We start from the raw sequence: 27,950 nt of genomic DNA, 5'->3' as shown, positions 1-27,950 counted from the left end.
CCACCTGGCTAGGTCTGGGCGTGACCCAGGCAGGGCTCAGTGTCCCCAGAGGCCCAGAGTCTCCATGCCAAGGTCTGGGCCCAACCCACTAGGACACAGCGCCCCTGTCTGCCCTACTCATTCTACTCCTGGATGGGGACCGAGGCATCCTCCAGCCTGTAGTTCAGCTGTGGCGCTTCTAGCATAGTGGTGAGTTCAGTAAAAGTCACTGATTTAAGAATCAAAGACCATGCGGGGGCTACTCATTTTGTTAGGTGCTGTGGGTCCCACTGGCCACAGTTGATTCTCCCCTCCAAAGAGTTCATAACCTGAGGCGTCAAAATAAATGAGATAATGCAAGTATAAGTAACAACAAATTGTAGTTACACAAGGGATATTCACGTGTGGGAAAATCTCTCATCCCCTGCTCACTGTTCTTGACCCAAGATGGAACACAAAGAAGTAACAACTCCACTACTTTCCCCTCCTGCTTCCCTCAAAACGGGTAAAGTAAATAATCTGGTGATAAGGGCAGGATTTGGGAGAGGCGCCGGGAGAAGGAAAAGATGGTTGGTGTTGCAAGAAATTCCGATTTGCATCTCCCACACCCTGGTGGGTTCCCCGATTCTGTAACTGAGAGCTGGCCGTAGATGGCAGCCAAATTTCCAGAGTCGTCGGTTCCAGCCCTCTTGGGGTGAAAGGCAAAGCAGAGACTGACAAATCCATTTCTCTTTGCGAGCTGAAGGATGGCGGCCCTGAGCCAGAGGCATTGCTCAGCTTTCTTGGCAGCTTCACCGCCCAGCAGAAGTGGCCCTTGCTCCCAGACCCACCTCCCCAACACTCCCAAAGCTGCCCCCAATTCTTCCAGCTTCTGAGCTCAGCAGGGCCAGTATTTTAGGTCCAAAATCCTAAGTGCAAAGCTGGGCCTCTAGGCCCAGCCAGGGGTTGATAAAAGTACAACCAACTCTATTTAATAAATCAGGACGTATCAAATGACAAGGGATTTTTCAAACAATAAAGTACTTTACAAATGGACATTACTATGAATAAAGGTCATGGACCTTGTTTAATAAAGCTCATTGATCATGGTGCTTACACACACAAGGTAACAAGGCGAACAAATCCCCAAAGCTTTGCTCTTCCCACCATGGGTCCTTCTCTCATACTGCTCTTTCTGTCTAGAATATTCTCTCCCCTCCCCTCTACCTGGCTGCCTCCTAGTCATCTTTTGCTTCTCCATTTAATTGTCACTTCTGCAGGGAGTCCTTTCCCAGAGGGTCCAGCTCCCTGTACTGGTCAGGATGCTTGATTTCACTGTCAGAAACCCAGCTCAGCTTGGGCAGGGCAAACGGGGACTTTGTTGGTCATCACACTAGAAAACCAGGGACACAGCCAGGAACAACGCTGCTCCCTATAGGCCCAGAAACGACGACAGTGCTCCACTGGCTCAGCTCTCTTCTCACGTCATCCGTCTACACAGTGGCAGGGTTGGGACCAGCAAACTCTCATTAGCCTCGTTTGAGTCCCATGGCTATCTCCAAGCCAACGATTGCAGGCAAGGGGACAGAATACGAACATTGGCCAGACCTGGGAATTGTGCCAATTGCAAGGAAGCTCGGCCGTGGATGCCTTAGAACCAGCAGCTGGAACTGGGAAACGGTGGATGCTGAAAGCATCAGGGGAAGAGATGCAGAGGCAAAAACCCAAGGCCGTCCATGGCGGCATCTTAGCCAGTGGGGAACCTTGCAGCATCCTACGTTTCTCCTTCATAGCACACACCTCCCAGCAGCTCTTCCATTTCCTGTATCCATTTAATGTCTGTCCCCTTCATGACACTGCCTGGTGTATGCAGGCAGGGACTGTCTCATCTGCACCCAGTAGATTATAATTTATGGAGGTGACTGAGTGACGACAAGGGGAGGCCAATGCTGCTGAAAGAATTCCTTACTTACATTCCCCGAGAGGAGGGGCACGCCTTACCGACAGCGCCGGATGGAGAACTTGGGGAAGGCAAGGCAGGGCCGAGTAAACAGTTGAGGACTGACCGGTGTGAATAATTCCAATGGGCTCTGGGTAGTAGCAGTGGTGTCTAGTCACCTGGCGCTGGTGTGATTGAGGGCTGGAGATAGGGTCTTGGAGATGGCTGGGGCTACAGACTTGGCTGGAAACTGTCTCTAAGGATGGACCAGCCTCTCCCCGGCCAGCAAGATTTTAAAGATGTCAAATGTGACAAGATACAGAAAATGAAGAGCGTGATTCGTTCAAGAACCATGTCTGGCTTGTGTACTGTAGCACCAACTCCAACACGGGGCGGGTGGGGGGGGGGGCGAGCTCGGTCAGTACTTGCCTGGGTGCTGCCGGCCGACTCCCAACATCCCAGGGAAGGACAAACCAGATGACCACGACACGGCTCTCCAGACTGGTGGAAGGGACACTGGGTGGCCAGGAGCTTGCTCAGAGAGCCTATTAGAGACACGGCCCTTTCCAAACAGGCCACGCCCTCCTCTTGGCATTCGCAGACATTCAGCTATTGGGACAGCAGCAGTTCAGTTCGGGAAGACTCCAGTAGACACAGCCAAAGAGAGGCTGGTGGCCCAGGGCTCCCCTCAGTTTGGATTGTTGGCAGTAGGTTCACAGGTACCTGCCTGAACTCCGACCAGTCAGTTCCCTGAGGACACAGATAATCGCTTCATTACATCTTTATTGCAGATCAGAAGAGGAGGTGGGGTCCATTAATTATAGCAGTAATGGTAACGAGGCTGCGTGTGCTCCGTAGCCCTGGGAGGATGGGGCCTAGGTCAGGGAGTGTTTGGTCACGTGTTTCAGATACCAATCTACTAATGGCTTGGCAAAAAGAGGAATTTATTGAAAAGCATGGGGGTGTCTCATGGGTTGAACGGAAGGGCAAGAAACACAATACCTCCCCTGGGTCTGAACTGAGGTGGGAGAGGAAGGGACACCCCACCCCCGGGTCCCTTCCTTTTCCATCTCAGCCAACAACACATCAGACCCACAAAGGAGGCTCACCCCCAAACCCCACTTCCAAGAGAGATGGTCTGATTGACCCAGCTCTAGTCAGGGGTCCAGCCCAGGTCCAGTCGGGGACTGGTCAGGCGGCTGGGATTACACAGCACACACACAGCTGCTGGGGAGCCCTGTGGGTCCGGTTCTCAGTGAAGGAGGGCAGACGCTTCCATCATCTCAGGGAATTTTAACCCCCCTGAGTAACATAAAAACAGTAAGCAGTCAGCCTGCTCCAGGCCCACATTTTAACCACTATACTACAACTTCTGTAACCCAAACTTATCTTTCCATGCCCCACAGTATTTTACATGATGCTTGATTTTTGTTCAGTTCAATTCAATCTGATTTGATTCGATTCCATTCCATTCCGTTCAATTCAGGTCAATTCCATTCCACTCCCTTCCATTCACATAGATTGTACGTCCTCAGTGTACTAGGAAGCAAAGGTGAACGGGACCTGGGTCCTGGTCTCCAGGAGCTTCAGGGGAGTTGGGGAGGGAACTCTCGGTCAGATCAACCCTCTCTGAGGCCCACCTGCCGCCATGACAATCATCCCAGCGAGGGGGCGGGGGGGGGGTACATCCTGCTGTCTGGTTGTGGGGTATTCATTTTAATTCGGAGCATCAGGAAAGTTCAAATAGAGGAAACAAATGTTTCCGTGACTTTAAATGGCACTAATGACTTTGTTTCCACTGAGATTTTCGTCATGATTCCTTCTTGTGAGCATACGGGCCCCACATTACCCCACACCCCAGCCTCCCAAATGGCTTCATCCTGAACTGGGGAAATGTCCACGGACATTCTCAAAAAGGTGGGGAGAGATGGCGGGGTCATCGCTCCACGACTCCCAGACTGACCCCAGCAGAGCAGGCAGCAGGCTGGCTTCGAGGTACCTTTGGCTTCTCTCTCACCAGGGGGCATTCAGGCCGTTTAACAGACTGCTGGCTCTGGGTACTCAAAGGCCCGTGTGAACAGACGTATTTTCAGTACTGACACATAAGGTGACCATAGCCTCCAGGATCTGGTGAAAGGGGTGGCTGAGCCCCCAGCTGAAGCCTGCAAGAGGCCTGGGTCCTGTCCTTTCCTCAAACAGTTTGGTAAACGTTACAGATGGCCTGTTGAATGAGGAAATTGTGCAAGAAATGTAGTAAACAGTAATTAGCAAACAGGCGGCGCGTGCGCGCGTGTACACACACACACACACACATAGACACACACAGACACACACGCATCTCTTCTGCCCCCTAGTGAACATTTGGAATTCTAAACTCCATTTGCTTCCAGTCATTTTTGAAAAGCAACATGCTATCTATCACTTTACAAATCTTTAAGTGTTAATCACAGACTCTATGTGCTATCATTAAAAAAGAGAGAGAGAAATAAAATAAAAACAAAAGTCTCCCTTTCGCTCATGAGAGGTAACAGTTTATTGTATGTCCTTCCAGACTTTGTCCTATTAAAAATATATCCATGCACACATTGATGAGTTTTTGTTTGTGTGTTTGTTTTTGAGTATGAGTGGGTTTAAATGGTAGATATCAGTTTGCATGACAGAAGTTGGCTAAAGGTTTACCAAGCCCATTTGTTGGGCACACAGCTGGGTGACATCTCCCAGCCTCCCCTTGCAGTGAGGTGTGGCCATGTGGCCTGTGAAATGTTGGCTGAAATGATGACCGCCACTTCCGTGCCCAGACCATAAAAATCCCCCATACTAGATCCTCTGCTCTCTCTCTCCTATTTCTGCTGTGACGATGTGTTGAAGATGGAAGGAGGCTGGGAGCATCACCCCTTCCCATGGACCTGCACAGGCCTGTGGGACTGTGACATGAGCAAGAAATGGAGCTGCACGGGATTTGTATAGCAGCTAGCCCTTCCTGTCCAATGCAGTCTACAACTTGCATTTTTCATTAAATATATTTGTTCATTATGTAGAGATAGATTCATAGGACATCTTTCATGCCAATACATATAAATCTGATACATTTTAACAGTTGTATAGCATTCCATTGTATGGATGTATCAAAATGTATTTAATCGTTTCCTTTCTAATGGGCACTTACATTGTTTCCAGTTTTTTAATAGTGTAAACAAAATTGCAATAAATGTCAAGGTTGGTATGGTGTGTGCATTCATGCTAGTATTTCCGTAGGACCCAGAAATATGGCAACTTGGGCAGTGGAGAATGAACTGGAATAATTACGGTACGTACTTGGAGAGGTAATAGAGACTTAAGATCCTTGACAAAAGAAAGAACCAGGTCCAAGTTCTGGTCTTGCTATTTGCTAAGCAACCTGTATGAGTCACAACCTCTCTAAGCCTCAATTTACCCATCTAATAGGGGTAATACTAATGCCTGTAAAATGGGGATATGAGTACCTACCTCATAAAGTGATCAAAGTTAAATAATGAACGAATGAATGACAGTGATCCCTGAGAGATGGGTACAAATGAGCCTTACAATTGTCCCAGTTTAATGCCTAGAGAGGGTTTCCATCCTGTGGTGCAGGAAGGGGCACCGAGGCAGAGCCTGGCAGACGCCCCGAGTTACGAAGACAGAGCTGAGAGTGTGGGGAGACCAAGGTTGCCAGAGTTCACAGGACAGAGCGCCGGAGAGGGGCGCTAAGCAGACAGCCGTGGGGCTACCTCTGTAATGCTCGGTGTGGGGGAGCAGAGCAGACTCTGCTTCCCGAGGCCGCCTGCTCCAGAGGAAGAGCAAGCAGGGGGCTGACTCACAGGTTTCTGCTTTCTCCTTCCCAACTCACCAGCCAGGTAGGCCACTCCTTCTCCCAGGGCTGCAGGGGCAGAGAGGCCAGGAGTGTTATGCTAGCCGAGCTCCTTCCAGCTAGAAGGAAAGAGTGGAGTAAGAATGGAGAAGAAGCAATATTGTCTTGGCTCTGGGATTATTCGCAGAGCTGCATCTGGATCCCTCATTCCTCTGCCTGTCTCCTAAGTGAGCCCATTTGCTGCTGTCTTGCTTGATTTTCTGTATTGCTGAATGACAGACTATGTCCAAACCTGGCTTAAACCTGTGCAGTGCCTGGGTGCCAGCAATAGCTCACCTAGGCAGCCTGTGTCTGATCCTGGTGGCATCCGCCAGGGGCGGGGGTGGGATTCTTATCAATTGGCTTCTTCAGACACGCGTTGGGGTCTCAGTGCTCCTTGACCTCCCTCTGTCTCCAGGTGGCACCTCATCCTCCAGGGCCTCTCCACGCGGCTTGGGTCTCTCACGGAATACAGGTCTTGGGAAAGATGCACTTTGGACATGGTGGCTGGCCTCTGAGAGGCGGGAAACAGAAGCTACCAGGACAGTCAGAGGCCACTCCTGGAAACGGCTGAGCATCCCTTCCAAGCAGGCTATTGGTCAGACCTTCCATGCCTATGTCCTACTGGTCAGAGCAGCCTACGGATCCACCCAGATCTGAGGGGGTGGAGCAATGGACCGCACCTCTTGGTGGGAGCATGGCGAGCTCCCTGAAAAGGACCATGTGGGATGGAGATGGTGTTGCGAGCATCCCTGGAAAATTGATCGGCCCTGGCCACCGTGGTTCCAGCGCCGTCTGTGCGCCTCCCCATGTCTCCAGCTGAGTTCCTCCCATGCTCTGTACCCCATGGCCTGCTGTTCACCTCCCCTTGGCTGTCTTGGAGGCAGCTCAGACTCAAAATGTCCAAACATGGACCCAACATTTCAGACCCTACTCCGGCTTCTCCTCTAGAGTCTCCTACTCAGGGAATGTCACCTCCTGCCATGGGTTGCCCAGTTCAGAAGCCCAGTTCATCTTGCCTCTGCTCTCTCTCAATGCCCATTCACTCAATTATGAGTGTCGACCGCTCTCCTCTCCCCTCGGCCCCCGCTGCAGCTGTCCGCACTCCCACTCTGGACAGCGACCATCTCCTGCCCGATGACTCTGACAGCGCCCTAAGTGCCCCCACCTTCATTCTGTCCTCTCACAATTTGTTCTCTGCACTGTAGCCAGAGAGATCTTCCCAGGCCTAACCCGATGTTGTCAATGTCCAGATGAAAAGGCTCCCCATCACCCTCAACACAAAGTACAACCCCCACCCTTGCCTTCAACCCCATATCTCCTTCCCCAAGCCCCCCAGGCCACACAAGACCCTCTGCTTGTCCTCAGACACCTGGTGTGCTGGGCTCTGCACCTTTGCAAATTCTGTTCTGTTTGCCTAGGACACTCTTCCTTCCTCCTTCGCCTCCACCCTTGCCGAGATGACCCCTTCTCATCCTTCAGGCCTCACCTGAAATGCGACCTTTGAGGGACCCACCAATTTGCAGCTTACCTCTCAACTAAAACCGTATTTTACCCAGCAAAGTACAATTTCTGCACAGTAAGCCGCAGCCATTTAAAGTGTACAGTGTGCTGAGTTTTGACAGACGTACCCACCACCAACAGGCCAGACACAGGACGTTTGCATCACTCACAGGGGCCCCTCGGCCCTTGGCAGCTGAGCCTTCACCCCCACCCGCACCAGGCAACCCCTGACCTGCCTCCTGTCACTCTGGCTTAGTTTGCATTTTCTAGGCTGCTACATAATGGAATCCTACGGGGCGTACTTTCTGGTCATATCTCAACTCTATAATTTCTTGTTTGCTTTTGGGGGCATCTCCCCCTAAGAGAATGAATGTAAGACACACAAAGAGAGAGTGCACAAGTCCTGGCACATAGTGGGTGCTTCATGAGTACTTGCTGAGTAAATACTGTGATGTCAGGTGGTTGGTTCTCTGGGGCAGGAACAATTGGCAGCAGGGAGACCCCGAGTGTCCCTCGGCAGCCAGCAGAGCAGGGGCCTGTTAGCACAAACTGTCTTCTTGGCGATCCCTATTTCAGGGGTCCAGTGACCACCTCGCTTTCTCTGGCAGCCCCCCCTACCCCCCCTACCCCCCCACCCCCCGGGACAGCGGGTAGCTGGGCTCACAGTTCCCAGCACACGGCCTCCTTTAGGAAGCCAAGTCTTCTTAAAATTTTCAAATTCTGGTTACATACATATAATATAAAAGTTACCATCTTCTCCATTTTGAGGTGCACAGCTCAGGGGCATGAAGTCCATTCACACTGTTGTGCAGCCACCACCACCGTCCATCCAGAACTTTCTCATCTTCCCAAACTGAAACTGTCCTCACTAAACACCAACTCCCCGTCCCCTCCCCCACCATCCACTTCCTGTCTCTATGAATTTGTCTACTGTAGGGACCTCATATAAGTGGGATTACACAGCATCTGTCCTTTTGTGACTGGCTTATTTCACTCAGCGTAATGTCCTCAGGGGCCATCCATGTTGCAACATGTGTCAGAATGTCCTTCCTTATCAAGGTTGAATAACATTCCATTGTTTGTGTGTATGTATATTCCATATTGTTGACCCATTTATCCGTTATGGACACCATACGAGTTGCTTCCACCTTTTGGCTGTTGTAACAATGCTGCTGTGAACATGGGTGTACAAGTATCTCTTTGATACCCTGTTTTCCGCTCTTCTGGGTGTACACCCAGGAGTAGAACTGCTGGATCATATGGTAACTCTATGTCTAATTTTTTGAGGGATTGTCATACTGTTTTTCATAGCAGTGGCACCATTTCACATTCCCACCAACAGTGCACAAGAGTTCCAATTTCTGTACGTCCTCTTCAACACTTGTTATTTTCTGTTTTTCGGTAATAGCCACCCTAATGGATGTGAGGGAAAGTCAACTTCTGAGATTGGCTTTCTCTCTCCTTAAAGTTTTTTCCCAAGAGAACCTGGTCTCCCAGCCACAGAAATCTCAATCCTGGGAAATCTCAGCTCTGTCCCCACAGCGATTCAGACACCTGAGTGTCACCAATGGAAACTGGAGGTAGTTCTGACCTTTCAGTGTCAAATGCATATCCCTCAATATCTACGTACTGAGAGCTGACCCAGGACGGAGGCTGGGCCCATGGCGGGCCCTGGCCGCTGCAGCTCATGCTCGGCCTCCCTCGTCCACAGGGTGCCTGCTGTCCTGTTCACCTGGATTATGACAAACAGACCAAGAGGAAGCCTTGTCACTGGCTCCACTTGGTGGCCATCCTCACTCTCCTTTCTTCTTCCACCTGCTTTTATTTTTGCACTATCATGTCTTATTTTATGAACCTTGTGAGCCATTCTTAAATCAGAACCCCCAGAACACGGCAGGGTATAAACATAAATAAATGAGAAAAGAGTGGTCTGTGGATATAATTAGCAGGAGTCTCTTGTACAAAGCTGACTCAATCAAACACTATTCTACAAGTCTCAGAGGTGTCACAGACCCCAGCCTCCCGCGTGAGGCGTGCCTTCATACTCACGCCCCTCCCCCCGCCACCACCACAGGTGGCATCAGGACCAGCTCCTCCCAGCGGCTCCCAGCTGCCTCCTTGTCTGCATAGCAAGGTCTCCCCAAGGACATCACACTCGGGCCCCCATCTCCCTCCCCTTCCCTCTTGTCAGTGAGCGGGCAGTGCTGTGTGAAATTTCTGCTTCTCCCATCCTCCCAGGGGTCCTGCCAGCCCGGCTTTCTTGCCAGGATTGCAAGCTGGCTGCTATCTGCGTCCTCATTCTAGTCCTCAGACACCTGCTGTCCCCACCCCCACCCAAACATCTTTATTACCTTTTCTGTTTATAAAATGAACACTTGTTTGTTGTAAAAAAAAAAATTTCAGCTAATAGGAAAGAGAAAGGAGAAAGGAAAAACCACCCTAAATCTCACATTTCTGTTATAGCCACTGTTACTATTTTGGCAGAAAGCCCTTAGGCCAGTTTCCCAAAGGAAAACACTGATCAGTAGCTTTCAGAAATGCTCCTTGGGGACAACGGGAAGTCCAGTCACAAGTCCTGAGAACAGCTGCCTTCTACTCACCGAAGGTCATGGCCCGTCATCGAGGCAGCAGACCTGAACTCAGCTTTGTTTAACTCGGTCTCCCCCTTGGAGTCCTCCAGGGATCCCCCAGAAACACTCTGGAAAACACTATTTCAGGGCCTTTCCTAGGAGTTGGCCCCATGTGCACATACAGAAGCACATCCTTTTTATTTTATTTATTTATTTATTTTTAAGCAGGACTTTATTGGGGAACAGTGTGTATTTCCAGGACTTTTTTTTCCAAGTCAAGTTGTTGTCCTTTCAATCTTAGTTGTGGAGAGTGCCGTTTGGCTCCAGATCCAGTTGCTGTTTCTAGTTGCAGGGGGCACAGCCCACCATCCCTTGCGGGAGTCGAACCGGCAACCTTGTGGTTGAGAGGACGCGCTCCAACCAACTGAGCCATCTGGGAGTTCAGCGGCAGCTCAGCTCAAGGTGCTGTGTTCAACTTTTAGTTGCAGGGGGTGCTGCCCACCATCCCTTGCAGGACTCGAGGAGTTGAACCGGCAACCTTGTAGTTGAGAGCCCACTGGCCCATGTGGGAATCGAACCGGCAGCCTTCGGAGATAGGAGCATGGAGCACCAATCACCTGAGCCACCGGGCCAGCCCAAGCACACTCTTTTTAAAAAAATATTTTACAAAAATCAGATGATACTAAATAGCACTTTTTTAAGATTTTGTTTCTACTCAATAAATTATGGACATTTTTCCATATCAATAAGGATGGATCTATATCTTCACATTAATTTTTGATAGATAGCAAATGCACATGAATAGAGAACCCAGAAATAGATTCCCCACAAGTATGCTCCACTGATTTTTGACAAAGGTGCAAAAAGAATTTGGTGGAGGGAAGATAGCCTTTCAAACAAATGGTCCTCAATATGGACGACCTTCAGTCTCACACCTTACAGAAAAATTAGCTTAAAGTGGATCAGACTCAAATGTCAAATGACAAAGTACACTTCTGGGGAAAAAGTAGAAAAGCATTTGGATCTAAAGGATCTTTTAAGAGACAGAAAAGACAAACTACAGACTGAGAGAAAATATTTGCAAGCCACACATCTGATAACAGACTACTATCTAGACGATATAAAGAACTCTCCAAGCTCAACATTAATAAAACCCCCAAGCAACCCAATTAGCACATGGGCAAAAGGCATGAAGAGACATTTCACCAATGAGGACATACAGATGGCGAGAAGCACGTGAAAAGACGCCCAACACGTTACCCATCAGGGAAACGCCAATCGAAACCGCACTGAGATCCCACGACCTACCTTTCAGAAAGGCTGAAAATAAAAAATAGTGAGACCACCACATTCTGGTGAGGATACAAGGAAAATGGCGGGCAACACCTTGCTGGTGGGAAAGTAACAAGCGATAGCCCTCTGGAAAACCATTTGGCAGTTTCTTAAAAAAATGAAACATGCCACCATCGTGCCATCCAGCAGTTGCACCCCTGGGCATGTATCCCAGAGAAATGAAAATGTGTGTTTACACAGAAAAACTGTACACCAATGTTTATAGCAATTTTATTCATAATGGTCAGAAACCGGAAATGCCCAGATGTTCTTCTCCAGGGGATGGTTAAATAGACTGTGGTACGTGCGTGCCAGGAAATACTACTCACTAACAGCAATAATGAAAAAAACGAACAACTGACACACTCAACAACCTGGATGAGTCTGCTGAGAATTATTCAATAAAAAAAGCCAATCCCGCAAAGTGATAAGTTGTGTGATCCCATGTATGTAACATTCGTGGAATAAAATAATTACGATGGTGGAGAACACATTTAGTGGCTGCCAGCAGTTAAAGGGGGTGGGAGCAGGAAACAAGGGGTTGTAACTACAAAGAAAACGTGAGGATAGTTGTGGCAGTGGGAATGCTTCGTAGTTGAGATTTTGTTCCATAGTTTTGCAAAATGTTGCCATTGGGTAACAGGGCCCTGGGATTTCTTTGTATTATTTCTTACAACTGCATGTAAATCGACAATTATCTCAAATTAAAACATTTTTTTAAATCACTAAAGTATTTGGCCAAAGAAAAGTAGGTGCCCCCAACCCCACCCCACGAGCAACCACTGTCATCATTTTCTGCATCCTTGGTTCTAAAAGCTGTCTGTGCTTTACCAGGTGGATATGTCATCTTTTATTGGACAAACTCCATATTGTCAGTGTACATTGTTCCTAATTTTCACCATAACAAGTCATGTTATTATGCCCATCCTTGTGTATATAACTTGGTGAGAAGTGATATTTCTGGGTCAGGAAATATGCCTATGTGAAATGTTGACACGTGTTGCCATATTGTCCTCTGGAAAGATTGTGTCAATTTACACTTTCTCTGACAGGTTCAACCTTTGACTCAAACAACCGGCATCTCTCCTCACTAATCCGCACTTTTAAGTTAAGAAAGGGCACAGCTAATAAAAATCTGGATAAACATTATATTACATGTTTACATACCACCCCGGGTGTCAGAATAAGAAACAAAGGTATGCCTTCTTTATTTACCAAATTTCTAAGAGACAAATACATCAACTCATCCCTTAGCCTGTTTTTTAAAACAAAAAGACAGTGCTCTAGGCTTAAGAAAGACCAACCATTCTTAGTTTTGCTGTAACATTTCCTTTAATCTTCATCTGAGAAGCCTTCTTGAAATCCTTTTCATCCTCACTTTTGCTGCTCTGAAAAATAAACATGACCTCTCGTTTCCTAGAAGGGAACAAGTCTGCCATGGCCAGAATGCAAACTAAGAGACCCGAGCAGTCAGCGCCAGGGGATATCAGCTTGGTGGTAAACTCCATTCTGGGCCACAGAGCTCTGGCTGTGACTGCCGGTGCTGTCACTTGGGTTGGGTGGTCCTGGCCAGGTTATTTAAATGCTCTTAAGCCTGTGTCCTTAGGTGTAAAGTGGGCGTAACAATACTGAGCACTCTCATAAATGCTTTTACTATGGCTCAAAGCCTTCTTCAAAGAAAGGACAGGGCGAGGGAGGTCCAAGTAAGCGAGGTGATTCGAGGAATATCATCTAGTCAAGGAAGGGCCAGGACAGCAAAGTAGAGCTCCTGACTCCCACCGGTGGCCATCGGAAGGGACTGTCACCAAAGCCGCTCTGAGCCTTCTAACTTGTTATAACGCCTACCGAGGGAGAGTTACTTAGTTAAGCACTGGACAAACCACATAACACGATGAGTCATGAACGCACACTACAATGTTGCATTTGCATGAATAAAAAGGCTGCTACCGCCTAGACAGATGAAGCTGGCAGAGGCAGATTGGGCCAAAGGGCTCAAAAGCCCCCACCCTTTTCCTAGCCCGCGGGACTTGGATGCTCTTAGTCCCCCACGACCGAACGTGCCTTCCCGCAAAATCCACAAACCCGTTTCTGCACTCACCAAAGCTTTAATACTTTCATTGTAGAAAGAAAAAAAGTAAAAACAGAGATAAGCCAGAAAAAAGGGAACAAAAAAAAGCCACATTCCCATCTGGCAGCTTTGAACTAGGAAATCAACTAAGTACATTCCAAGAAAGGAAGTCGTCTAGAAGGGTCCTCTGGGGTTGGGGGAACAGTGACAGAAGCCAGCGCCCCTGCGTCCTTCTCGGTGCCTGCGCTTCACATGGACCTTCTCAGGGAGGCCCCCCCCCTCAAGTGCACGTGTGCTCAGAGTCCCGCTCACCACTGGCCTGCAAGGCGCCTGCCACCTCCCACCTGCTAGACAGCTTTCACTTTATTTCTAGATGTTTAAGGTTTAACAGACATATGAGAGAGCAAGATAATCTCAAGTGCACAGCTTGATGAATCCTTACGTGTGTGCCACCACCCAGACAAAACCGAGGACATTTTCAGTGCACTCGCACCCCAGGCTCCTCCATGCCCTTCCTAAACCAGAACCTCCCACACCCCACCCTGGACGGAACCACTATTCTGACCCCTACGAGCATAGATTCACTTGGCCTGCTTTGGAACTTCATATAAAGTGGAAAGTTCGGGCCTTTCCACTGCTCATTATGTCTATGAGACTTGGTTCAATGTCGTGTCTGTCTTTTTCTCAGCATTATGTCCACGAGATTCACTTATGCTGTTGCACACAGTTGGGTTTTCACTGCTGCCTTGTGCTTCACTGTGGGCGACAGGCTGGCCTGCCGCCACACGGTCACCCATCCCGATGTCGGTGGGTACGGGTTGTTTCCAGTTTGGGGCGATTCTGACTAAAGCAGTCGCCAGCGTTCTCGCGCCTGTGTTTTGGTGGATGCAAGTGTGTGTGTTTCCAGACTTCCAGGTACACACCCAGGAGTGGAATTACTGTGTCTTAGGGGACACATATACTTAACTTTAGTAGGTATCGCCAAATATTTTCCCCAATTTACACTCCTGCCTGTCTTTTGGCTTTTAGGTAGTTGCAAAACACACCTGGAAGGAGTTCCAGCATTTCCCCAAACTCCATTTAAGTGTTGCTTTGGATCTGCAGGGGACGAAGGACACAGTATGTGTTGGAATTCCATCTTTCTGTTTCCCTTGTCACCTACTAATGCTGCCTCCATGTGGTCTACACACACACACACACACACACACACACACCTGCACACCTGCACCGAGACACCGAAACAAGGATTCCATGCTGCCCCTTAACCCAGCATGCTTTCTAGACTCACCCTCTCCCCCATGCTGGTAAGGTCTGTGGGTTGCTCAGGCAGTGGCTGACATCGGTCCTGGGTGGGGGTTATCATGTGGCCCGTCCCACACAGCATGGCGATGTGAGAAATCTCCGCAGCTCTAGGATGCAGTGAGCTAGGATGAAACATTGGCCGGCAACGACGGGCCCTCTGGACGGCCTGGCTGGGGGCCAGAGTCCTTCGGAGCCACTAGAGGGCAGCACAGCCCCGCAGGACAGTGGGGACAGCGGCTCCACCCGCGGTGCCGGGAGAGGAACTGAGAGGGGAGCAGTTGACCTCCCTGCGGCCTGTGGACTTGTCTCCCCACCCTTCTCCCCACCTCACGCCCCGGCGTGGTGGGCTGAGCCCTGGGGAGGAAACCCAAGGGCCACTTGGCTTCTGTCACTCACTAGCTCTGGGGCCGTGGGAAATCCATTCAACCCCTCAGTTTCCACACCTATAAGATGGCAACAGCAACACCTCACTCACTCTGTGGGTCTATCGCGGGGCTTAATTCTAGTGATAATGTAACAGTAGCAACAATTACAACAAGAAGCACGGTCTGTCCTGGACACCAGCTGGTGCTTCGGGACCATTCTCTCCTACAATCCTCCTAAGCGCCTGGCTCGGCTAAGAGGGAGGGACGGTGACATCCATCACCCCCTAGTGCTCGGTGTCCTGCCCCTTGCTGGCATGCACTCGGCTCCTTCCTTCACACCACGGCCCACCACGACGGCTACTGTCATGTTTCCCACTGGACAGACGAGGAAACAGAGAGGCACGCTGACCCATCCAAGTTTCCGGAGCCCGGCTGGGGTTCCCCGGCCCCTGCCCACGCCGTCTGGCCACAGAGTCCTGGTCACAGTTACTGGGCCATTTGTAAGGCAGGAGGCTCCGTGCGCACAGGTGGCTGTCAGCGCCCCAGGTGACATGGGTGCCACTGGTATCCTGGCGGGAGTCAGTGACATCAGCTGCATCGTTCTGGGCTCCCTTCACCCCCTCAAACTCTGCTTCTTTCCCTGTTGTGGGAGGAGGTAGAAGGACGTCAGTGCTTTTCCATCAACACCCCTGGGAGGTGCCCCAAAGGCCTTGGGGGTCCAAGGGGCGGTGGGGTGGGGTGTCCCGTGGGGTGAGGCCCTCTTCCCCACTCCTGCCAGAGCAGCTCTTATGTGCTTTGCATATTTTATTCATTGAAGAGTCCAGATGCTAAAATTAACCAAGAAAAATGTTTAAAACCACTAGACTGTATAATTCCCGAGGTCCCTCCTACTTCTAAATATTTTATGAAAACCTTTCTTGAACCTGTTCATATTTTGAGCTGGTGAGTTCAAATTACCCTTCTCCTATTGGGTGCAGACTCCCTTGTTTGATGATTTTTTTACCTTGCATTTCAGGCACCCTACCCTCACGTCCAGTTCTGGTATTCCCAGCTTTTCTCTGACGTCTCTGTTCTACCGATTTCTGGCCCAATTTCGATCACCTCACTCGCTCCCATCATGTTCTTCCTCAGTTTTCTCGGTCTGGATTGGCATCCTGACCTTTCCCTCAGGGGTTCCCCACACGACCACTCTTTAATATTATTGACCTGGCCCTTCCCCAGCCCCGATCTGTGGTATTTCTCAAAGGAAGCAGCAACCAGAAGACTGTGGCATTCCAAGGATGGGCACCGGGTCCGGTAGAAGAGAGGTTGTTATTAGTAAGTGAGAAGGGACAGAGCTGTTTCCCATGACAAAAAAGGACAAACAGCACCCTGTACACATGCCTTGTTTTTTCATCACTGTTTTCTGGTCTGTGCTTCCAACCTTCTCTTTTGGATGCAGAGATAAACCCATCTTATTTGAATAAACTCCACATTCCGAGCAGTTTTCCAGGTTTCTGAGAAAGAAGGTGAACTCAGACCCCAGCACAGCTGAGAGCATTTTTCACACCCCTATCCCATTGGGGACAGAGTGGGTGGCAAAAAGCACCACTTTGCAACAAACTCTCTTCCACCCTCAACCACAGCGCAGCTCTGAAGGTGAGTGTCACGCTTTCTACCGGGCCCTTCTTCAGATACGCGTCCCAAGGACGCAGTGCCCTCACGCCCAAGTCTCCCCTCCCTGCATGAGAATGAGATGGTCAATCCTCACCATCAATCAATCACCCCAGAAACATCCATTATCTGCCTAACTCGGACCCTGCAGTGTTAGGAGCACTGGGGTCGGGGTTGTAAGAAAACTAAGCGTGTCAACACCCCCCCAAAAGAACTGTGGCCTTGGCTTTGGGCGCTGCTGTGAAATGCAGCAGGAACAATGGGAGAAGGGGGTATAGAGTAAGATCCACACCTGTGTCCTGGCCCTCAAGGCCATGTCCGAGCTGCCCTCTCCCCTGGGGGCCCCCCTCTTAGTGCTGGCCGCTCTCTGGGGCCACACGCCTTCAAATATGGTGACAGGCCAACTGTTGTCCTTCCTCTAGCCCTGCTCGCTCGATGGTCACCCCTCAGAGAGCCCCCAAAGGAATTTAAGTTACCCCACCCATCTCCCCGGCCTCAGGACCCTTGCCCCTCGGGGTACGGATAGCAGATCTCTGTGGGGCTGACGGTACGTGATTCATTTACTTTCAGCCTCTGACTGGACTGCGGGTTCTGTGTGCGTCGGCCCAGCCCCCAGCGGAGCACTGACCGCAGGTGCCCAATGAATGTGGCTGAATAAACGAGAACATTGACTGTGAGTCTCGCTGAGCAGCCAGGCCACAGGGCGGGGCACGAGCGACGGGAGAACTCCTGGTGGGCAAGAACTGCCAGGAAAGCTCCCGAGAAGGATAAATCCTGTGTCCAGCCCAGGACTGGGCTCTCCAGGGATGGAGGGAATGACGGTGGGCAGGGGGAATCCGAGTCGATGAGCCTCCCATCTGCGGGGAGGGACGTGTGCAGGAGACTGAGCAAAGGCTCAGCCTGATGCTCGTGGAGGCCGTGTCCCAGGGACAGAGGTCGGCCTGCAGCAGGTGTCAGGGGATGTCCCCTCCACAGCAGTGAGCCTTGACGTCATAAATGCAGGTGTCACTGTTTACCAAGGACCGACTCTGCCCCTGGACACTGTGGGAATGGCCATAAACAGGGTCTGCTCTCAAGGAGTGTCCACTCCGAGTGGGAGATAAAGATTAAACACAAGTAAATATGCATTCATCTGTTCACGGACGGGTAGACTTTTCCTCCGTTTTTCTCCATCACAGATTTGAAAACTATGGCATATCACTTCACTAGCTAGTGCTTGGCAAAAAAAAGGGGGTGAACTACTGATAATGCAGAAGAGTAAAATTATGCTGCGTGAAAGAAGTCAGGTAACAAAAGATACATATGGGGAATTTCGTCATGTCAAATTCTAGAAAATGCAAACTAATCTACAGTGACAGAAAGCTGTCTGGGATGTTGAGGGCTGGGAGGGACCACAACAGGAGCAGAGGGGATTTTGGGGGTGAGGGGTATGGTACTAGTTTGCTGGGCTGCCGTAATAACCACAAACTGGAGGCAGTAGGGAAGGCTTAACAACAGAAGTTCATTTCGTCTTTGGGGCTGGAAGTCCAAGATCAAGATGGCGGCAGGGCTGGTTCCCTCTGAGGCCTCACTGCTTGGCTTGTAGCTGGCGGCCTTCACGCCGGGGGTCTCTCTGTGTGTGACTGTATCCCAATCTCCTCTTCTCATAAGGACACAAGTCATGTTGGATGAGGGACACCCTCGTGACCTCATTTTAACTTAATTACCTCTGTGAAGACCCTGCCTCCACATCCAGTCACGTTCTGAGGTCCTGGGGGTTAGGGCTCCGACACACGTGTTTTTGGAAGGACACAGTTCAGCTGCAAATAGGCACATTCACGATCTTGATGGTAGGGATGGTTTCACGGATGTGTGTGCATGTCTCAAAGTATCGAACAGAACACTTTCCTTATACACATGTCACTTATACTTCAATAAAGCTGGTGGAGAAAACAAGTAAGCAGATATGTGTCACTCAGGCAATGTGACATGATGCGAAGAGGGACCTACCGAGTGGGGGCACCGGTGCTGGGGACCCCCTGCACAGAGCTGGAATGAAGCCCCAAGGGGTGGCCTCCCAGGGAGGTCAGAGCTGGAGATCCACATTGGAGACTGGTTTTCTGTTTCTACCTTTTCATATTTTGAATGATGAGAAGCACTTTAAAAAGGGGAGAGGGGGCAGCCATAGGGCATCCCGGGACCGTTACCAAAATGCTCGTGGACTTAGGGAATTTGTTCAGATTCCACAGATGTGGTAAGTGTTCTTACAAGTTTTCCAACTTGGGCTAGAAAACAAGAACAAAAACGAGATTAAAACATAGACTTTATTTTTTAGAGCCGTTTTAGGTTCACGGTATGCTCAGCAGCAAGCACAGAGATGTCTCATGTGCCTCCACGCCCAGCCTCCCTCATGACCAAAACCTCCCACCAGACGGCTACATGTGCTACAAGGAACGACCGTACATCAACACATCACTGTCACCCAAAGTCCACAGTTTTCACTGGGGTTCACCCTTGGTGTTGCGCGTCAGGGGGTTGGACAAATGTGTACTGATGTCTCCCTCCTTCCGGTAGCTCACAGACAGCTCCAATGCCCTAGAAACCCTCCCTCCCGTCTAATGCCGACAACCACTGGTCTTTTCACTGTGTCCACAGTTTTGCTTTTTTCAGTGTCATGTAGCTGGAATCCTATAGTCTGCAGCCTTTTTGGGTCGGCTTCTTTCCTTAGTAATATTCATCTGAAGTCCACGTCGGTAGCTCAGAGTAATACCACTGTCAGGTGGCCCACACTTTGCTTATCCATTCACCTGCTGAAGGACATCCCAGGTTGCTAAGGGTTTGCTTAAACGTCAGTTTTCATAAGTAGGCACGTGTAGCAAAACCCAAAGAGAAGAAGTACAGAATCTATTGGCAGTAACGATGACGTCATGGCAAATCACCACTGCGCAGGCGTGGCAAACGGCTCCGTCCACCCTGCTGGCCGCCTCCGATTCACCTGTTTATCCCACACCAGCCAGGGCCAGCACCGTTCTAGCCACGCTCTGGGGATGTGCTTCGGACAAAATGGACAGACGCTGACAGCGTGGAGCGTCCCGTCTAGCGGGTCTGGAAGATGGACTGAGAACTGGCTGCCTGGGGGGCTGTGGGTGGTGAGGATTCTGGGGCCAGGTGGGGCTCCGTGGGGAGGGGCTCTGACCCCTAGAATGACAGCCTACGGAGGGGACAAGAGAGTCCCAGCCGCTCACGACAGCCCTGGCTGGTAACTGTCACTTCCTTGTCGGGCATCAGGCAGGGAGGTGGGTGGGGGAGGTGTCTTCCTGCCCTGCTTAGCCCGGGGGAATCGTGTAAAATACAACGCCCCAAGCAGAGCCTGGAACCTGAAAATCTTCCTGTTAATTCAAATCCCTGACATCAGTCACCAAATTTAGATTTTTCTAGACTTAAATATTAATTTTGTTGATTGTATTCTCTAGATCAAAACTTGGAGATGTCTGTCTCAGGGGAAAAAAACCCCGATAAATTATAAATTGAAAACATTATATTGAAGGTAGTGTCATGGGGAAGGGATTATGAACTGGGTATTGGGGCTCAGCTAAACAGTCTGAGGGAGAATATGTAAAACAAGGTTTGTATTTATAGTATCTTTCAAAATATTAACATTTGCTGCTTTTAAAAAATGGATCACATGCTTTGTGCCACACTCTGTGCTGAGTATTGAAACATCACATTGAATTCTGTCAAACATCCTCCGTGGTCTGTATTTTTATCGAATGGAGTCTGTCAGCCTTGGAGGAGGAAGTGGGAGAGCTGGGATTTGATGCCGGTTTGCTGGGCCTGGAGTCTCCTCTTTTCCATGGCAAGGCAGCCTCTCGAGTCTCTGGGAACAGACCACATTTTCCAAGGCGGGTCTCCTCTGCCCCTGAAAATGCCAAGCAGGTAAGTTATCATCGCCCCCTCTCAGGCTCCAAGGACTTTTTGTCTGATTATTTCATCACCTGCTGTCAGCCCCTCCTCGGTCATAATGACCCCCGACACTTGGGACAGAGCTCCTTGGTTTGTGAACCTTATTCATTTGCCACGTGCAACTTTATTCATTCAGGCACCTGGTGAACAAGACAGAGGCTCCCACTCTAGGGACCTCCCAGCCCAGTGGGAGAGACAATCAAATGGAGACTCCACCGTGGGGAGTGCTGGGACGCAGAAAGCACGGGTGCCGTGGAGCATGCCACAGAGAGCTCAACCCAAGAGTGCTTCCTGGAGGAGGTGGCATTGAGATGGAGACCTAGAAGCTAGATAAGATGAAGAATTCCATACCACGTACACAAGCCTGGAGGTGCGAAAGAGCATGGAAGCTTCCAGAAGCAGAGGGAAGTTCTATCTGGCTGAACAGAGTGTGGAGTGCAAGTGGGAGAGTAACAGGCAGCAACACTGGAGATGGTATTGTGACAGTAATGACTGCTAACTGGGCCCTTCCAACAAGACAGGTTTTTTCATCATCTCAATCTTCCCTCCCGCAGCCTACCAGAATGTACTGTTGTTCTCCCATTTTACTCACGTGGTAACTGAGACCCAGGGGTGGAGCAGCTTGCCCACGGAGTTAACCCAGGCCTCCCAGACTACAGAGCCTGGAGCCTACACTCAGTACCATAGGCAGCTGGGTGTGGCAGGGGCCTGGCTTTCTCCTGAGGGCACTGGGCAGCGAGTACTGCCCTATGAGGCCGACACACCCAGCCTCCAGGTCCCTGGCCCATGCCTGTTTCAGCCCTGCAGCCTGGCCTGAGCTGCCATCCAGCTCTCTGCACTGGCCTGTCCCTCTGCGGGGTCCGGCTCCTTTCCCGGTCTGCATAGCCACAGCTGCTCAGAGGTGATGGAGCCCTTCCCTGCCTCTGCCTGGAGCAGCTAGGCCACCGCTGCGCCAGAAGAAAGACCCCCATCGATCGGGGTCTCCCCGGGGTCCTGACTTTCTTTCCTGCTTGTCTCCGTGGCCAGGAGACCCTCTGGTGGGGCTGGCAGGATGTGAATGTCACTCCAGGCTGCCTGCGGGAGGATTGTCCAAACAAAAGCCTGACTGAAAAATAGGAATGCCAGCAGCGGGTACAGTCAATATTCAAAGTCAAATCACAAAAAGGCGGTTGAGAAGACAGCGTGGCCGGGAGGCTGGCATGAGTGGCCATGGAAGGCTCTGCTGACCCCTTTCCCACTGCCAGCACCGGTGGTGCCCATGGGGAACGGGGCTCTGTCGCCTCTTGCTGGCAAAATTGTGAGGCTCGTGCAGCTGACATGGAGCCCCCGCATCAGAAACCTGCCCTCTGGTACCGTGTTTCCCCGAAAATAAGACCTAGCCGGGCCATCAGCTCTAAATGCGTCTTTTGGAGCAAAAATTAATATAAGACCCTGTATAAATAAGCCCAGGTCTTATATTAAGACCTTGGGCACAGGTCAGCTCTGCAGTGGGGCCTGTAGCTACTGCTCTGGGCTTCAAGAGAGGAGAGCAGTGAAGAGGTTGGATCAAATGCTTGCTCCAGCATCACGTGTCTGTGATTCCTGCCCTGTCGTCTGGCCAGGGGGACAACCCTTTGCCACCCCCGCCTAATACTGACTCGATTCACCTCAGCAACAGGTGTTTACTGAGCCAGGCACTGTACCAGGCGCCCTGGTGAGCACAGGCAGTCCAGCTGTGAACAAGACCCGGTCCCTGGGGCTGGCTGAAAAACATGACTCCCCGGGGTATATTCACTCCCCAATCCCCGGGACCTGGAAATATTACCTTTTACGGCAAAAGAACAAATGTTATCTTATTGGGAAAACAGGTCTCTGTAGATGCGATTAAGTTAAGGACCAGGAGATGAGGAGGTCACGGGGTTTCCTGGGGGGGCGCTAAATGTCACCCCAGTGTCCTCCTAAGAGGCAGGCGGAGGGAGATTAGACACACGGAGGAGGATGTAGAGACGGACGCAGAGACGGCAGTGCTGCGCCACAAGCAGGCGGCCACCGGAAGCTGAAGGAGCAGGGAATGTGTTCTCCCAGGAGCCTCCCAAAGACCATGGCCAAAACCTTGATTTCAGCCCAGTGAGACTGCTCTTGAACTTCTGGTCCCAGAACTCTGAAAGAATACATGTTCAGCTGTTTTCAGTTTGGAGTGATTTGTCACGGCAGCCACGGGAAACTAATACTAACCGAGAGCTCCCGGTCAGCTGGTCCATGAGGGTGGGCGGTTACAAGCCAGTGTGGTCAGTGCCTGGTTGGCAGTGGAGACAGTGCCCTGGGTACCTGTGCCAGGCTCAGTGAAGGAAAGAGCCAGGGCCTGTGGCTTGGTTTCCAGGTCTCCAATTCTGCCCTGTGCTAGGCGTGGCTGCCTCCTGCTCCTGGTCTCTGGGAGGCACCCTGGAGACTTCGTGTCCCCCTGTGGCCAAGTCTTGTTCTTTACATGCAGCGTCCTCTGCTGTTCCCTGGGGCCCCGTTGATTCACTCTGCGGCTTCATGAAAGCCCCGTTTTACAGATGACTCCATCCCCTGAGACACAGAGAGGTACAAGGGCCAACCCCAGGTTTTGGGGGTCCAGGCAGTCCGGACAGTGGTGGTGGAAGGGTGCAGAGCGAGGAGTCAAGCAGCCCTGACCAGAGGACGGCTGCGGCCACTGCCAGGTCTCAGGAGACCCTGAGAAAGAGGTCCTTGCCGGGCCCAGACTGTTTGCTGTGTCTCTGCGGCCACCCCAGCTTCTCCTGGGAGAGGCCAGACCAAATGGTGGCCAGGAGGAGACACGGGCTGGACAACAGGCCCCAGGGAAAAGCTGGGAGGTTTCAGGTTTCACCCTTTTTGAACTCAGCCATCTTTCCTGGAGGCAAAACTCTTGCAAATGGCAGGGCTTGGTCACGGGACTGGAGACCCAGGGAGCCCAGCCTCCTGCCCACGGATGTCACATTGTGCCCGATTGAGTCCTCTTCTCTCTCACCCCCCCACCCCCCCCCATGCTCTGTTGAAGCAAACACCTTTCAAAGGAGGATCAATGCCGGCAGAGGGATGTTTCAGAAGCAACAGCAAACTCTCCATAAGCTCCTAAATGCAGCGAGCTTTTCTGGCTCCTCTGAAAGTTGGGCCCTGAACTTGCCAGAGGAATGACCTGTGACCTGGGGGAAAGGGTGACCTTCGTGTTGGGGCCTGAGGCCGCCTCCCTGCCACGCCCTCCCTTCATGGTGGGTGGCATTGCCTGCCTCTGCCATGGCCATGCAGCGCCAGCTCCCCTCCCCAAGGCACAGCTCTGCCTGCCAGTCCTGATGGGGGCTGACTGTGTGCTGGGCAGCCAGGGCCAGGCTGGCCCTGCCTTCCAGAAGCCTGCAGCCTAGTGACGGTTAGAGGAGTGATAGGTAAGTAACAGCTGGTACAGGTCAGAGAGTGTGAGCTTGACAGGGACCCCTCCCAGCTCCTCCAGGGGAGGGACTCCCCACGGCCCAGCCAGTCAGCAGCAGCCCCGCCTTGAAACGCAGTTAAATGATTTTAATAGGCGCCATTCATTTCTTGAGCACTGACTGCAGGCTAAGCATGGGACTCGAGCCTAATTATCTCATTTAGCCCCACAAAGACGCTGCGAGGCAGGTGCCCCCCTTTGCAGAAGAGAAGATGGAGGCTAGAGGAGGTTTATGCCACTTGCGCAAGGTCACTGGTTAGTAAGTGTGGGGGTGGGGGTGGGGGTGGGGAGGGTGGGGGGTGAGAACCTGCAGCCAGTGGGGAGCCCTTTCGGAATCCAGCGAAGGCTCCAGCCCTGGGAGTCCCAAGCCGGCCTAGCTGTGTCCCTGCCCGCACAAGGGCAGAGTGTCCGAGTCCCCCACGGCGTGGCAGGATGGCACTTTGCTGCCGGGTGCCTGCAGCCTTGGGCCGCAGCCACGGGGTTGGTGCCAGCGCAGCCGCGAGCATCATTTGAGAACTCCAGTGAGGCCCAGGCTCCCTGCAGCAGCTCACTGGCTGTTCCCGCCAACATTCCTGCGGGGCGTCTGCTCTGTGCCCCAAGTGCGTGCTAGCCAGTCCAGGAAGACAGCCTGAGAACCCCGAGGGCCCCTTAGAACGTGAATGAGGGCCTTAAGGGTGGAGCAGCTGGACGCAGGCTGGGCCACCCGGCCCATTTTCAGACGGGCAGCCCGGGGCTCAGGGACAGGGTGGGACCTCCCCAGGGCATGTCCACCATCAAGCACAGGGCATGGGGCTCGCACAGAGTGGAAGGGGCTCTGGCTGGTTCCCAGACCCTGGGCTCCTGGAGGAGCTGGGGCCTGCTCTGCGCCGTCCCCAGGAGCTGGTGCCGGGCCCCCCACCCCGTCCTGGGTCCCAGCTGTGGCAGCAGGCCCATGAAGGAGGTGCTCCGAGAGCCAGGGGCCTCTCCCTGGGAGAAGTGGTACCAGTGGTCAGACTGAGAGGTAAGAGATGAACCAAAACATGGAGAGAGCCCAACTGAGGGAGGGGAGTGAGCCCCTCACTGCCCAGAACACGAGTGCGTCAGTCAAAGGCGGAGCCTCACCGCCGCCGCTGTACTCGGGGAAGCACGCGTCTCTGAGATCCCACCTCTCCTCCAGCTCCTTCTGTTACCTCTTCAAGGAGAGACCGTCAGCCCCCAGAAGACGCACCTTACGAAGCCTCTCATTTCTCAGATAGTCCATGTCCCCGAAGCACTTTCTCCTACCTGTAATCACACGATCATGTGCGTAAGACCCGCCACACCAACAGTTCTCACGAGCCTGGGTCCCATCTGCCTCTTACAGCTGCGCCCGAGTGCCTGGCGCGGGGCCTGGCCCAGAGGGGCTGGAGCAATGTGTGTGGAATGAAGGAGTGAACGAATGAGCTGGCGAGGAACCCCACTGATTGGCTCACCGGCTGAGGGGCGACTCCGAGTTCTCAGAGCTCTCCGGGGCCACGAAGCCAGAATGAGATGAGGACCTGGAGCCACGACGCCGGGTTCCAGGTCCAGCCCCTCTCCCCGGGCGTGAGGCCAGCAGGATGGGAGGTACCAGCCCCTCGGCCCCGGCCTCTCCTGAGCCCTCCACTGCTGCTCTCCTCCCCTGCCCCGCCCTCCACTCAGTGGTGGCCAGCATGTCTTTTCTTTGCAGGGAAGACAGCTGTGGGCATAGGGCAATGCTACCCCAAAGATGTCCGTGTCCTTCTTCCCGGGACCTGTGAGTATGTTACTTGACATGGCAAAGGGACACTCACTGCAGGTCCGAATAAGTTAAGGAGCATCGTGAGTTATCGGGTGGGCCCAATGTCATCACAAAGGTCCTTATAAGAGGGAGAGAGAGAAAGAAAAGTGATGACAGAAGCAAAGGGCAGAGACAGAGAGAAATTGGCTTTCAGAAGGAAGAAGGGGCCAGGAGCCAAGGCATGCAGATGGCCTCTGGAAGCTAAAAAAAAAACAAGGAACAGACTCTCCTGGAGCCTCCAGAAGGAGCCAGCCCTGCTGACACCTTGATTTTAGGACTTCTGACCTCCAGAGCTGTGAGGCAAGCCACTGAGTTTGTGGTAGTCAGAGCAGCAACAGGAAAGCAGTAGAACAACGATCTCACTTGGTATTTGCCCCCCACCCTTTATTTCCCTCGTAGAGTGAAGTGCTGCAGCGCAGGCCCCTAGGATGGGATGCTCCTGCCTCCAGGTCAGGCCCCCAGTCCGGCTCTGCCACTTGTGCAGCTGTGTGGCCCTAGGACATCGCTTGACTCCTCTGAGCCTGCATTGCCGCATCGACGGCAGGAGCAGAGGGCTTCCCTGAAGTCTCACCAGACGGAGCGTGTACAGGCCTAGCACCAGCCTGACACGCTGCCACTGTTGTGATGAGCCCCAGGCCCAAGCCCCCTTGCTTGATTCAGAAAAGGCACCAAACTGTTTAAAAGCCACTGACCCGGGCAGCGGGTCACGTCTGTCACTGAACCTCTCCAGGCCTCAGTTTCCTCATCAGCAAGATGAGAGGTTGCAGACTGGCTCCAGGCTGGGCTCAGCATACAGACAGGCTTTGTCTGACAGCACACTCTTTTGGAAAATAAGAATTAGTTGTCAATGTTTGAAAATTGGAGATTGCATCCTAAAATTCGATTTATACCTTCTTTTGAAAAATGGGGAGATCTGACAACGGTGCGCCCCCCTGCTCCATCGCTGGGGTGACCAGAGCTCAGGGCCTGCTGTCTGTTTAGACCAGGGCTCTGGTCCCTCGCCTGCCACAGTCACCACCACTCCCTATTGCCACACCCCTCCTGTTTCTTTCATTTATATGACCTGGCTGCTCACAAAAGCATTCGCAGTCGTGACCCCTGGATGATAAGCTCTGAAATTCTCAATGAGTCTGTAAGCTCTCATTTCTCAAAGATGCCATTTCTGTGAAATGCTTTTTCTAACTGCTTTAAATTTGAGTGCGTTCCACTTGCTTGACATATGACTCCTTTGCCAAACCGGAGTCCCGTGAGGGCACTTGCCCCAGCACTTTGCCTCTTCCTTCCTGCTTCTACTTATCACACCATCACACCCCCTTGTCCAGTTGTGCTGTTTACAGGTCTTGTCGTCACAGTGTCCCCCTCACCCTTTCCAAGTGTCACCATTTCAAACCTGCTAGGAGACAAGAAAAAAAAAGCCCGAACTTGTTGGAAACAAGTCTAAAATAAGAGTAATGGGGCCGGAGGAACTCTCCTGTGGGTCAAATGCGTGAACTTGAACGCTTGGGTTCTGTGACCTTGAAACAGCTCCTTCAGAGGATTTTTTAGCTTCCTTTTTTTGATTCTTTTCAATATTCTAGACTATTCAAGTTGTTCAGTGATTTCTGGGTGATTGAGGTATTTCTCACATTAAAAAAGTTTAAATCACCAGCTTTGAACTTGCTCAACTTTGCAGAATGGCTCTTAGGGTCTTGCTGTGGTGAGAGGCTGGGTCATTGCAGACAGCCCTCTGCCTCAGACATGCCTCCCATCCACTGCCTAAGGCAGGAGTCAGAGCTCTCTGGCCTCATCGTGACACCGCCCCAACGTCCACAGGCCATGCCATTAACTGCGGGTTGTGGAAGATGCACACAAAAGGAAACTGAGGCATGTGCCCCTCCCCATCTGCTGCTCTCTTCAAGTCTCCATCTTTTTCTCCTGCCTGCCTGGCTAGGATGTGGAGGCAGTGCGGGTGCTCCTGTGGCCACCAGCCCTGGGGAGGGTAAATGGGAGTCTGTCCCTTTAAACACAGATTGCAGCTCTCTCCCCTGCTCGCTTTCCTTAAAAAGAGAACTTGTCAAGGTTTTGCATCAATAATAAATAATGGTGCATCGCTGTGGCAGGTTCCAGCCTGAGGCTGTTTTGATATTTTCTAGAGAATTTGTCAGCAATCGCGTACTCAAGAAAGAGTGGGGGCTGAGGGACGGGAGAGGGGGGCAGGGGCAGAGGGATGCCTTCGTTAATTTCTCATTTGC

The 27,950-nt window shown here is 51.7% G+C and overlaps 1 long non-coding RNA gene across 1 annotated transcript in view; it reads right to left on the bottom strand.

The window, feature by feature from the left end:
• Nucleotides 1-18,843: 18,843 nt before the first annotated feature.
• LOC148754938 (uncharacterized) overlaps nucleotides 18,844-27,950 on the bottom strand; it is a 33,440-nt gene continuing 24,333 nt past the window's right edge. The window contains exon 2 of the long non-coding RNA XR_016019428.1: nucleotides 18,844-20,456. This is a non-coding gene — a long non-coding RNA (uncharacterized LOC148754938). The remainder of the gene's footprint in view (nucleotides 20,457-27,950) is intronic.

The sequence above is a fragment of the Rhinolophus sinicus genome, chromosome 16, assembly GCF_057876585.1.
Source record: "Rhinolophus sinicus isolate RSI-liver-muscle chromosome 16, RSI-T2T, whole genome shotgun sequence".
Lineage (NCBI taxonomy): Eukaryota > Metazoa > Chordata > Mammalia > Chiroptera > Rhinolophidae > Rhinolophus > Rhinolophus sinicus.
This window is presented reverse-complemented; position numbering and strand designations above follow the sequence as displayed.